Source organism: Oncorhynchus nerka, linkage group LG15 (genome assembly GCF_034236695.1).
Source record: "Oncorhynchus nerka isolate Pitt River linkage group LG15, Oner_Uvic_2.0, whole genome shotgun sequence".
Taxonomy (NCBI): domain Eukaryota; kingdom Metazoa; phylum Chordata; class Actinopteri; order Salmoniformes; family Salmonidae; genus Oncorhynchus; species Oncorhynchus nerka.
The window spans coordinates 17,100,177-17,114,822 of NC_088410.1; the positions used below are offsets into that span (position 1 = coordinate 17,100,177).

Here is a 14,646-nt window from a genome sequence, read left to right on the forward strand (position 1 = left end):
GAGGGGAGGGAGAGAGAGAGGATAGGGGAGAGGGGAGATGCAGCGAGAGAGAGCAGGGGGGAGAGAGGGGGAGATAAGATGAGTGGGGAGAGGGAGAAGAGATTGATGGTCAGATTTCACCGACACACACACACACACACACACACACACACACAGTCAGCAATGTCCACGTTCACAGTAGAGAGCTTAGACCCTGACCTTTAACCCCATCAGTGCACTCCCCTTGAGGATGTATCCCTTTGGCCAATCAGGGGCAAGTTGGACGGACTTCTGAGCATCTGATAGGGCAGACGGGTAGAGCTCCAGGCACCATTAGGAGGACAAACCATTCCCAAAGATATACAACTTTAATTTGAGTACTCCTTCAATGGTCTAGGGAGCAACATACCCCTACCACACACATACACACACAGGCATCCACAAGAAACAAGAACACACCCATACAATGTCTGAACTACTGGGAAATAATCTGGCAAGATCTAGACATGTGTGTATGTATATATGTGTGTGTGTGTGTGTGTGTGTGTGTGTGTGTGTGTGTGTGTGTGTGTGTGTGTGTGTGTGTGTGTGTGTGTGTGTGTGTGTGTGTATGTGTATGTGTGTGTGTGTGTGTGTGTGTGTGTGTGTGTGTGTGTGTCCCTAGCCACTCATAGTTATGTGGTTCAATGGCCCCCTCATGTGTCCAATGGGCAGAAATACAAGAAACAAGCTGAATGGATGTAGTTATGATTAGATGTAAATTAACAAAATTATCCATTTATTTGTTGTCTTTTTATTGTCTCCCTTTGAGCTTGTTTATAACATGATGCTTATACTGTGTTCAATGTATCTAAAATACGTCATTATTAATTATGTGATAATGAAACAAGCAATATCATAACACTGAACAATATAGTATTACATAAAATAAAATATAAAATGACCAGTAATGACTGACAGCAATACAAAGTAAAACATATTTTAACACATCAGGAACAACTCCAGGAAGACAAGCCAATACTTTATATGTTATAAAAATCTAGAATTGGCAAAACTCCATAAAAAAGATAAGCAATACAATCTACAGATAGTAAACAGATAAGTTGACATTTTGAACCTGTAAATGAACCCACAAATGTTGATGCTCCAGATACTCAACTAGTGTAAAAAAGGCCAGTTTCATTGCTTCTTTAATCAGCGAGCACAACAGTTTTCAGCTGTGCTAACATAATTACAATATGGTTTTCTAATGATTCATTTACCTTTTAAAATGATAAACTTGGATAACACAACGTGCCATTGGAACACAGGAGTAATGGTTGCTGATAATTGGCCTCTGTCCGCCTTTGTAGATATTCCATAAAACATCTGCATTTTCCAGGTAGAATAGTAATTTACAACATTAACAATGTCTACACTGCATTTCTGATCAATTAGATGCTATTTTAATGGACAATTTATTTAGCTATTCTTTCAAAAACAAGGACATTTTAAGTGACCCAAACTTTTGAACGGTAGTGCACATACTGTATTTATCATTAGGAGAACAATCTCAATTCCAGGATTTACTCAGAAGTTAAAGCTCATTGTCTCAAACCTTCTAGATTAAAAAGCAATATCATAGTAAGAGAATAGCATTGTGAGGCCTAGCTTTGGTTTGATGCTGTTGCTCTTCAGTCCAGGTTCTGTGGTGGTTCTCTTCAGTCCAGGTTCTGTGGTGGTGCTCTTCAGTCCAGGTTCTGTGGTGGTTCTCTTCTGTCCAGGTTCTGTGGTGGTTCTCATCAGTCCAGGTTCTGTAGTTGTTCTCTTCAGTCCAGGTTCTGTGGTGGTTCTCTTAAGTTCTCATAATCGGAGAGCTCAGCATGTATCTGAGGGCTGTGTCACTGCGAAGTCCCTCACATTCTGAAAGGAGACACATTGAATGAGCACTTTACAAACCCTTCCCTCTAACACTTGTATGTATACGGACACACAGACTGCATTATAAGAGACTTACTGCCAGGGTGTCATACTCTGGTGACCTGGTCTTCATGTTCAGAGATGTGTACATGTCACTGTTGGGGTCAGGATGGACACTCTGGTTGGGGGGGGGGGGGGGGAAAGAGAAAGAGAGAGGGAGAGAGGGAGAGAGAGAGAAACACAAATACTCTCAATACTGTATAGAGCACAAATCCATTAATCCATTCACTTACTGTCTATGTCTGTGGCATTGGGATTGAAATAGCTTTGGTTGTTGACAATATTACCTGTCTGTCTGCTGTGTCATCACTTCCTCCTGTGTGTCTCCTGTAATGAGGGACAGAGTGAGTTCTGCTCTCTACTGACCTCTAGAAGTTGATATGTTCCGAATAGAGTTCATGTAAATGGCTCTCTCACCTCTTCATATAGCAGTAGATTGTGACAAGAAGAGCTCCAACAGTCAGGACAGCCCCCACCCCCATCACAGGAACCCAGAGAAACAATGCTGTAGTATCTTGAGATTTTAAATGCAAGGTGGAGATTTAACATAGAAGAAACCAGGGAAGAAGAAAATAAAACAATTATTTAAATACAGGCCTACTAATACTATGTCATATGGTATGATAAGTGTGTAATATTACTAATACTATGTCATATGGTATGATAAGTGTGTAATATTACTAATACTATGTCATATGGTATGATAAGTGTGTAATATTACTAATACTATGTCATATGGTATGATAAGTGTGTAATATTACTAATACTATGTCATATGGTATGATAAGTGTGTAATATTACTAATACTATGTCATATGGTATGATAAGTGTGTAATATTACTAATACTATGTCATATGGTATGATAAGTGTGTAATATTACTAATACTATGTCATATGGTATGATAAGTGTGTAATATTACTAATACTATGTCATATGGTATGATAAGTGTGTAATATTACTAATACTATGTCATATGGTATGATAAGTGTGTAATATTACTAATACTATGTCATATGGTATGATAAGTGTGTAATATTACTAATGATATTCCCATTAATTCTATGTCATATGGTATGATAAGTGTGTTACATTACTAATGATTATTTGTTGTTGTTGACCTGCGTGATTATCAATGAATAGATGAAGAGTAGGTGAACTTACACTGAACGTCCACAAACACAGAAGAAGAGGTGAGACGTCCATATTTATTCTCAGCCTCACAGTAATATTCTCCTCTGTCCTCAGAGATGATGTTAGTGATGTTGTAACTCTGTCCTGATGCTTTTGGTGAGGTTACGTTCTTCTTGTACCAGGTGTATTTGTCCACAGGTGGGTTGGCATCACTGCTGCAGGTCAGAGTCACTGAACTGCCCTCCACTATTTCACCAGAGGGACTGACTGATACTGAGGTGACTTTTGGGCCATCTGGTAAAGAGGATGACAGAAAAGGTCAGAGTACACATTGTATAATGCAACAAAATATGTAAATGTTTTCTTCAGAAAACTTGAGTGGGGGCAAATTTGGCCTGCAGACCACCAGCTGTGGAAATCTGGTCTATGTCATGGAAAAGCAGGTGTTCTTAATGTTTTGTATACTCAGTGTATAGTTCTAGAATTATATCCCACATACTCACATCTGACAGTGAGAGCTCTTCAGGAGAGCGGAGATACTCATAGTTTTCTACAGCACAGGAGTATATGCCTGTATCCTCACTGCTGACTGGCTTTAGGTACAGGTACTTGGTCTCATGCCTGATCAGACGTTGTCCGTTCTTGTACCAGATGTAAGAGTGGTTGTCCTGCAGAAAGCATATGGACTCACAGAACAGACAAATCCCCTTTCCCTCTATGATGTTGGTTGGATCCTTAATCCGCACCTGAATACCTGGAGTAAAAACATCATTAAAGCTCTTAGGGCAAGGTGGGAAGCTAGCGTCCCATCTGGCCAACATCTGGTGAAATTGCAGAGCTCAAATTAAAATGACAGAAATAGTAATAATAAACATTCATGAAAATACAAGTGTTATACATCGGTAATTTTTAAAAATTCTTGTTAATCCAGCCGCTTTGTTGCGAGAGCCATGCAATTATCTGAGGGCAGCGTCCCCGCTACAAAAGCATACAAACATTTTCCAACCAAGTATAGAAGTCACGAAAGTCCGAAAATCGATCAAATGAACCACTTACCTTGAAGATCTTCATCTGGTTGCAATCACAAGGGTCCCAGCTACACAATGAATGGCAATTTTGTTCGATAAAGTCCTCTTTATATCCCAAAACTCAGTTTTGTTGGCACGCTTTGTTCAGTAATCCACTGGCTCAAATGTGGTCAAACATGCAGACGAATACATCCTAATAGTACCGGTCAAACGATGTTTATAACCAATCCTCAGGGTGTCAATTATCTTAATAATCGATAATATTTCAACCGACAATAGCATATTCAATAGAAAGGAAAACAACAAAGAGCGCACACACAGTCACGTGCACAAACCAGTACTGCATGATTCCATGATCCCCTGACCAACAGGCCTCATTCTTCTTATTTTTTCAGAAAACAAGCCTGAAACCATGTCTAAAGACTGTTGACATCTTGTGGAAGCCGTAGGAACTTCAATCTGGGCCCTAACCCATTACATAGTCAATAGGCATTCAATGGAAAACACACTCACATCAAAAATCCCACTTCCTGGGTTGATTTTCCTCAGGGTTTTACCTGCCATATCAGTTCTGTTATACTCACATACATTATTGTAACAGTTTTAGAAACGTCAGAGTGTTCTCTATCCAAATCTACCAATTATATGCATATCCTAGCTTTTGGGCCTGAGTAACAGGCAGTTTACTTTGGGCACACTTGTCATCCAGACATCAAAATACTGCCCCCTAGCCCTAAGACGGATCCTTAAACCGCACCTGAAGACCTGGAGTAAAAAAACATAATTAAAAAGCTGAATCGCCTGATGTCTGTTACAATTAACAAAGACTTTCCTACACAGAAGGTTCCTATTGTATCAATGTAAAATCATACATTAAGATATTCATCCACCCACTGCTGCATTGTCACTGTGGCAGGAACAGGGTTCAACAATTCTGTTAACTCTCCCAAAATCCCCATGTTTACACAATATTCCCAGAATCAGAACAAATTCATCCTCCAACCAGGATTTCTGGAATTTGGGGAAAGTTACCAAAATGTTGCATCACCAGGCACCTGAAGGTTGTGAGTGCAGTGTTACCTGTGACAGTCAGAGTTGTTCCAGGGAAGCTGTACCCCCATCCTGAGGTTTGTGTGTTGAATATGAACTTGTACTCAGCAGAGTCCTCCTCTCTCAGATCTGTGATTCTCAGGGTGGAGTGACCTCTCTCCTTCTCTCCAACATACTCCACACGACCTTCATACCCTGAGTCTGTGGTTAGGTCCTCAGGGATCAACTCATCCTTCCAGCTGGAACTCTGTTTAGAACTAAACCAGTGTGATGATGTGATCGTAGCATCACCACTGTCATACGTGGAGGATATATCCACTGTTGACCCCTTCAAGGCACAGACTCCCTGATGGGGGTAAGTCACACTCCAACACTTCTGACCACGGACACCTTAAACAATAACATGACAATATAGTGTTTTCTGTATTCTTTCCTCAGATCTTTCTGTGTGATGAGTGTTTCAGATGTGTAATTCACCAACATGAATGAATATAGCCTAATGAGGAGGAATAGTGTAGTGGAATCTACACTCACACACTGCAGGAGAGTGGAGATTCTCATGGCCTTTTACAGCACAGTAGTAACTGTCTGCATCACTAAAGGAGTCTGAGTCCAGGCTGGAAGTGTCCTCCTTTACTTTGTGTCCGTTCTTGTACCAGATGTAGGTGGGGTTGTCAGTCAGAGTACAGGTGGTGATACAGGTCAGTGTCACCTGTCTTGAAAACAGTGAAGATGTCATCTTTACCTGAAGATCTGGAGAGAAATACAACACATGAAAATACTGTATGAATTTATTGAGTTCTCTTCTGAAGAAATGATTCAAGCCAGTCCTATTACAGTCTGTACAGACTATCATCCTGACCCTTATACTGAATAAACACAAATCAAGATATGTTGAACTAACCTACAGTAAAACTATTCATTTTGTTTGAATTCAAATTATGTTAGTCCGTAGATTGATGAGGCACATTTGTATTGAATTACCTGTGACAGAGTAACTCCATGTCATACTGCCCTCCTGGATCTGATTCAACTATTATATAGATAATACATGACAGTCTCTCTCAGGTCTTTGTTTCAACTACACTGAACAGAAATATGAATGCAACAGGTAAAGTGTTTCATGAGCTAAATGAACGTTACCTGCCCGAATGCATAGTGCCAACTGTAAAGTTTGGTGGAGGAGGAATAATGGTCTGGGCTGTTTTTCATGTTTCGGGCTAGGCCCTTTCGTTCCAGTGAAGGGAAATCTTAATGCTACAGCAAACAATGACATTCTAGAAGATTCTGTGCTTCCAACTTCCAACCGTTTGAGGAAGACTCTTTCCAATGCCCCCCGTGCACAAAGTGAGGTCCATACAGAAATGGATTGTCGAGATCGGTGTGGAAGAACATGACTGGCCTGTTTTAGGCGTCATACATTCAGCCATGTCACCCGGCATATAAGTTAGTTTTCAACATAACTCTGTTATTATTCTTATCTATTTAATACCACAAAGAAAAATATAAACACAACATCAAATCAACCTTTATTGGTCACATACACATGGTTAGCAGATGTTAACCTGTGTAGCGAAATGATTGTGTGTAGCGAAAAGCTTGTTTCACACATGCAACAATTTCAATGATTTTACTGAGTTATATTTCAAATAAGGTAATCAGTCCTTGAAATTTCAATAAATTACTATAGCCCTAATCTATGGATTTCACATGATTCAGAATACAGAAATCCATCTGTTGGTCACAGGTACCTTAAAAAAAGGTAGGGGCGTGAATCAGAAAACCAGTAGGTATGACCACCATTTGCTTCATGCAGCGCAACACATCTCCTTTGCATAGAGTTGATCAGGGTGTTGATTTTGGCCATACACGTGGTCTGCGGTTGTGAGGCCGGTTGGAACTACTGCCAAATTCTCAAAAACGACGTTGGAGATGAATTATGGTAGAGAAATTAACATCAAATTCTGGCAGCAGCTCTGGTGTCTATTCCTGCAGTCAGCATGCCAGCTGCATACTCCCTCAAAACTTGAGACATCCGTGGCATTGTGTTATGTGACAAAACTACACACTTTAGAGTGGCCTTTTATTGTCCCCAGCACAAGGTGCACCTGTGTTGTGATCATGCTGTTTAATCAGCTTCTTAATATGTCACACCTGTCAGGTGGATGGAAAAGTTGAGCGGTGGCTTTTGTGCGTATGGCAAATTTTGGGGATATTTTTATTTCAACTCATGAAACACGGGACAAACACCTTACATGTTGCGTTTATATTTTTGTTCAGTGTGAAATATGTCCTCTTATGTGAAATACTACATTTGGTATTTTTCCATCACATACCACCACTGTGTCTGTATGACTGCCCTTAATAAGGTAATTACTGTAATATATGTGAGATGTGTGACAGATTACCTGAGACAGTCCGGAGACAGGTGAGCCAGAAAACTTTCCTCCAGATGTTATGAATCTGAACCTGTACCCTGCAGAGTCACTCAATCTCAGGTCTGTGATTCTCAGGGTACAGTCACTCTCCTTATCCCCGGTACTCTATATGACCCTCATACCCTGGCATTGAGCTCAGATCTTCAGTGTCCATACCAGACCATTTAGTAAACCAGAGAGCTTTATTGATCTCATGGTAACTGGGATATGTGTGTGAGCAGGATATGTCCACTGTTGTCCCTTCAAGGCACAGATACTCTGATGGGTGTAAGTCACACTCCAACACTTCTGACCTGAAATACAAGAAGACAATAGAACACCTTATATAAATCTTTCATTACAATATCTACCAGTATACACTGATGTTGTTTATGAAGTAGAAAACAAACAAGTTTAACTGTCACACCCACCATAGAGAGGCTTTTATTCTCTATTTTGGTTAGGCCATGGTGTGACTAGGGTTGGCATTCTAGTTTTTTTATTTCTATGTTTTCTATTTTCTGGTGTTGGGCCAGGTGTGGTTCTCAATCAGTGGCAGCTGTCTATCGTTGTTTCTGATTGAGAACCATACTTAGGTAGCCCTTTTTTCCACCTGTCTCTGTGGGAAGTTGACTTTGTTTAGGGCACATAGCCTTTTTAGCCACGGTTTGTTTTTATAGTGTTTCTTGTTTTGTTCGGCGTCAATATTATTAAATAAATGAAAATGTACGCTCACAACGCTGCACCTTGGTCCTCTTTTCACGGCCGTGACAGAACTTCCCCCACCACACACAACGGACCAAGCAGCGTGGTAAGGAGAGAAGCGTGTCCAGGATTCATGTACTTGGGAGGAGATCCTGGACGGTAAGTTACCCTGAGGCAGGCTGGGGAGTATCGCTGTCCACAGGACGAACTGGGGCAGCAAGAGCAGAGCGGCAGCGTTACGAAGGACTTGGCTAGCAAGGAAGCCTGAGAGGCAGCCCCCAAAAATGTTTTGGGAACGGCGAGTGTGGCTGAGTCAGGTTGGAGACCTGAGCCAACTCCCCGTGCTTACCGTGGCGAGCCGTATTGGTCAGGCACCAGCGTGTTATGCGGTGGAACGCACGGTGTCTCCAGTGCACGTGCACAGCCCCATGCGCTACCTTCCAGCTCCCCAAATCAGCCGGCTAGAGGGGCACCTAGCCAGGTTGAGGATGCCGGCTCAGCGCATCTGGCAGCTAGTACATCTCTACGCCGGGATATCCTGCGCCGGCTCTGTGCACTGTCTCCGGTGCGTCTGCACAGCACCATGTGTCCTGTGCCAGTGCCCCAACTTTGCTGGGCAAAGGTAACCAGCCAGGATGGGTTGTGCAGGCTCTACGCTCAAGACCTCCAGTGCGTCTCCACGGCCCAGTGTATCCTGTGCCTGTCCCCAGAAGGACAGGGCCTCCTGTATGTCTCTCCAGCCTGGTGAGTCCTGTGCCTAGAACTAATCCACCCATATGTCTCCCCGGCCTGGTGAGCCCTGTGGCAGCTCAACGTACCAGACTGCCCATACGTCTCCTCCAACCAGTGATGATCCATGGCCCAAAGCCTCCAGTGATGATCCATGGCCCAAAGCCTCCAGTGATGATCCATGGCACGAAGCCTCCAGCGACGATCCATGGCCCGAAGCCTCCAGCGCTTACCCATGGCCCGAAGCCTCCAGCGACGATCCATGGCACGAAGCCTCCAGCGACGATCCATGGCACGAAGCCTCCAGCGACGATCCATGGCACGAAGCCTCCAGCGACGATCCATGGCACGAAGCCTCCAGCGACGATCCATGGCACGAAGCCTCCAGCGACGATCCATGGCACGAAGCCTCCACGAGCCTCCAGTCCAGGGCCTCCACGATCCAGCGAGGGTGCAGTCCAAGCCGGGGTCGGCGGTGAGGGTCCCCGCACCAGAGGCGCCATGGCAGCCAGAGGCGGAGGGGGGTCCGTCCAGCGATAAAGGAAGCCCACCCGGACCTCCCCTTTAGATGGCAGCCTGAGTCCCCACCTTGACTGTCACACCCTGGCCATAGAGGCTTTTATGCTCTATCCATGTGACTAGGGTGGGCATTCTAGTGTCTTTATTTCTTGTTTTTTATTTCTTTGTGTTTGACCAGGTCGGTTCTCATCAGTAGCAGCTGTCTGATTGAGAGAACTATACTTAGGTAGCTGTTTTTTCCACCTGTCTTTGTGGGAAGTTGACTTGGTTTAGGGCACATAGCCTTTAGCTTCACGGTTTGTTTTTGTAGTGTTTCTTGTTTTGTTTGGCGTCATTTTTATTAAATGAAAGAAATGTACGCTCACCACGCTGCACCTTGGTCCTCTTTTCACGGCCGAAACATTAACAGTTTACATTTGTGACAACCATCATTATTAAATAATGATCCATATTAATTGATGAGACCTGAACAAAATTGTATTTATATGACATTTTTGTATAAAAAGTCCACACTTACACACTGCAGGTGAGTGGAGATTCTCGTGGCCTTTACAGCACAGGAGTAACTGTCTTCATAGTTACTGGAGACTGGGTCTTTGTACTGGGGAGGTGCTCTCATCTAGATGTTGGGTCCATTCTGTACCAGATGTAGGTGGGGTTGTCAGTCAGAGTACAGGTGGTGATACAGGTCAGTGTCTTATCCTGATGTCCACCAGTCACCTTCACCTGAAGACCTGGAGAAAAACTATTTCACTGTAAATCCCTTATCACCGACTTATCACTCTAATACAAAGATGGAAGAATCCTATGTTATACAGACATAAACACAAACCAAGACATTTATCCTGAACTAAATGGAATTCAACAGTTTAACTACATTGAATGTAACTGTACCTGTAACAGACAGAGGATTCCAGGATTGCCAGTATATGTCCCTCCTTCCTGATCTGTTAATAGTCTGAACCAATACGTAGCTGAGTCTCTCTCTCAGGTCTGTGATTGTCATGGTACAGTCTTTCTTCTTATCTCCATGATACCCAGACGACCTGCATACCTGGGTCCTGACCTAGATCTTTAGGTTCTACACCAGTCCCCCATTTAGTGAACCAGAGGGTTGTTGAAGTGGGACTGTACCACTGGGATATGTATAAGAACAGGTCAGCTCCACTGTTGACCCCTTCAAGACACAGATACTCTGAGTGGTGTGTGTAACACTCCAGCCATTCTGACCCATTACCACTGAAACACACAGTCACACAACACATTTATTAAATTTCACTAACAAGATGGTTTTTCCACACTTTGTTGCCATAGTTACTGAGTTGGGTGAAATGGGAACAACAGATACACATCACTCAATGAGTGAAAGACAACTTTGTAAAGTTACGCCAAACAGACCAGCAGAATAACATTATGACATTGACATTGTAGAAATATCTGTCAATTGAAAAACAGGGCAACTTAAACAGTTCTTTGTGCCGTCTGGAGAACATCGTGAAAGTTAGTCTTCTCATTATGAAATGGTGTCAGTATTTAGAACTGTAAAATCAACCACCATTAATCTAAATGGAATAGTAGCTCTATCTCATGTCTGTTTCACTAAACATCAACCACCATTCATCTAAATGGAATAGTAGCTCTATCTCATGTCTGTTTCACTAAACATCAACCACCATTAATCTAAATGGAATAGTAGCTCTATCTCATGTCTGTTTCACTAAACATCAACCACCATTAATCTAAATGGAATAGTAGCTCTATCTCATGTCTGTTTCACTAAACATCAACCACCATTAATCTAAATGGAATAGTAGCTCTATCTCATGTCTGTTTCACTAAACATCAACCACCATTAATCTAAATGGAATAGTAGCTCTATCTCATGTCTGTTTCACTAAACATCAACCACCATTAATCTAAATGGAATAGTAGCTCTATCTCATGTCTGTTTCACTAAACATCAACCACCATTAATCTAAATGGAATAGTAGCTCTATCTCATGTCTGTTTCACTAAACATCAACCACCATTAATCTAAATTGAATAGTAGCTCTATCTCATGTCTGTTTCACTAAACATCAACACTGACCAATGATGTATTGGAGGATTTTGACAGACTTTAAAAGTGTATTAGCCACACTCACACACTGCATTAGAATTAATGCCTTTTATAGCACAGTAGAAGCTGTCTTCAGTTTTAAATTGGACTGTGTACGGGGAGGGAGTCCTCTTGTACAATCTTACTGTTCCTGTACCAGATGTAGGTGGGGTTGGGGTTGTCAGTCAGAGTACAGGTGGTGCTACAGGTCATGTGTTGACAACAATGTAGTGGTCACCTTCACCTGCACGTCTGGAGTAGATAACAACATTAAAACCATCAATGACCTGTTGTCTAGTTCAAATGAGGCAGGAGTGGACGTTCTCAAATCATCAATTCAGACATTCCTATTATACCATACATTCATATTCATTATATTATTTCTGTACAAATCAAGACAATTTTCCAGAACCTCTTAAACAGATTAGGATTATATACAATGTCACTGTACCTGTAACAGACAAAGTGACTCCAGGGCTCCCAAAATATTTCCCTCCTTCCCTGATTTGTTATAAATCTGAACATGTACGTAGCTGAGTCACTCTCTCTCAGGTCTGTGATTGATTAAACACATCAATACTATATATAATATCACTGGGTGTGACCATTCTCTTATCCTTACGGTACGAGGATTAAACAACACTATATAATATCACGTCCTTTGTAGTCTGGGTCATCACTCAGACTCACATAATTATCCACATCATACATTTCAGTGAACCACAAGGTTGTTGTGACGATATAACCTCTGGGATATGTGTAAGAGCAGACATCTCCACTGTTGACCCCTTCAAGGTACAGATACTCTGAGTGGTGTGATGATATAACCTCTGTAACACTCCAGCCATTCTGCCCCAGTGCCACTGAAACACAGTTAGACATCACAAGGACGTTGCATTAAATGCAAGGTCTTGTGACTCACACTAACACTTTGTTCCATAGTTGCTGAGTTGATACATAGATACTCTTTGGTTTACTGAATGGAAACCACAGATTAAAACACACCAGCATTATACTCAGTGAGGAGAGAAAAGACAACTGTAGTTTGACAAACCGGAAAGACAACTAAAAGATAAGAATGAGACCATACCTGCCACAGACCAGAGAAAGACCACCAACACACTTCCTGCTGTTCTCAAGGACATTGTTTCATCTCCCACCCTGCAGTCTTAGAAACATAAACAACAACTCACTCTATAGCTGGTGAATAACTCCACCTGAAACATTGAAGTATAAACTGTAAATGGGCTCCAGGACCTCATTACTAAAAATGAACCAGGCTCATATTGTATTGTGTTGTATTGTGCTATATGGTTGTCTATGTGAATACTGTCTGTCTGTAAGTCTACTGCACTATGTATGTATGTACTGTGTGTGATGTGTTGCATGTCTGTCTACGTCTGTCAACTTAAGAAAATATGCTGTATGATGCAAAAATAAACTCCTAATGTATACAATAGTCATTATCATCATCATCATCGTCGCTATAAACCACATCAACATCATTAACATCAAGATCATCAATCACTTATTCAACAGGTTTGTTGTACTGTGAACACATTTTTTTCACATTGATCGTTCTGAAGCTGTTTTATTCTCAGAACCCCAAATACAGGAGGATAAATGTTCAATCCTCTACGGTCCTTCAAGCTGTACAGCAGCCTAAAGACTGACCACCAGGTTCAATGATAACACCTATCCTCAAGCTGTGAGTCTAAACAGCAAGTGACTCACAAACACGCACGCACACATTCACACACGCACACACTCACACACACACACACACACACACACACACACACACACACACACACACACACACACACACACACACACACACACACACACACACACACACACACAACACACACACACACACACACACACACACACACACACACACACACACACACACACACACACACACACACACACACACACACACACACACACCATCTGTAGGAAGGCCCATAAGGCCCATGGAGTATGTTTCAAAGTCTAGAGAGCTGGTTGTATGATAGAGGAAAATATGGTTGAAATGACTAATTATGTATACATTCCAATCAGAAACTGACTAGTCCAAATGCTATAATGTACGGTACATGTGAGTTATCCCTCTTGCTCCCTTTCCCAATTGTATATAATGTAGTCAGGAGTTAGTAACAATAATAGGTCTGTTCCTTAGTTCATTCAGTTGTACAAATCTCCAGGTGGTGGGAACGGGCCATCTCCAAATGGTCGGGAATGTTGATTTATGCTGACTGGCCTTGACTTCGTGCTGATAACGCGGAGGCTTGAAAGTTAGAGGGGCCCTCTGTTTGTGAAACGGAACGTTTATAACCTGTGGAAATGTGTGTAAGCATTCAGTACTCTCTGGAATTAAACGCTCTTACCTGGCTTTTAAGACTGGTCTCAATCTATTTCATGCATAATTAATGAACTTACAATTCATTAATGAATTTAGAAATGAGTGCTAATTGGTTTTGGAAATTAAAGCATAGAGGAATCTAAAATTCCTCTATCATTGTATCAAATCAAATCAAATGAATATTTATATCCCTTCTTACATCAGCTGATATCTCAAAGTGCTGTACAGAAACCCAGCCTAAAACCCCAAACAGCAAGCAATGCAGGTGTAGAAGCACGGTGGCTAGGAAACACTCCCTAGAAAGGCCAAAACCTAGGAAGAAACCTAGAGAGGAACCAGGCTATGTGGGTTGGCCAGTCCTCTTCTGGCTGTGCCGGGTGGAGATTATAACAGAACATGGCCAAGATGTTCAAACGTTCATAAATGACCAGCATGGTCAAATAATAATAATCACAGGCAAAACTGGAGCAGCTGCATTGGATGTAGAATATATGTAGAAAAGTTAAAACACACATCCTACACAGTATAGATGTCAAACTCCTATCAGTCTGGTCCTAAAGGGCCCTCAGATAAACCCACTGTGTCACACACACATTTTAACTACTTTATTTGAATCCACCAATCAAATGTAACATTTTAAAGGTCCCTGAATGCATTCCAC

At 41.9% G+C, this 14,646-nt stretch overlaps 1 long non-coding RNA gene and 1 pseudogene across 1 annotated transcript; both read right to left on the reverse strand.

The window, feature by feature from the left end:
* LOC115124502 (B-cell receptor CD22-like) overlaps positions 1-12,762 on the reverse strand; it is a 57,042-nt pseudogene extending 44,280 nt beyond the window's left edge.
* Positions 750-2,620, reverse strand: LOC135560072 (uncharacterized). The gene is made up of 4 exons (XR_010458667.1): positions 2,356-2,620; positions 2,226-2,265; positions 1,976-2,056; positions 750-1,881 (listed from the first exon to the last, which is right to left on the reverse strand). It is a non-coding gene; the product is annotated as an uncharacterized LOC135560072 (long non-coding RNA).
* Positions 12,763-14,646: the final 1,884 nt, after the last annotated feature.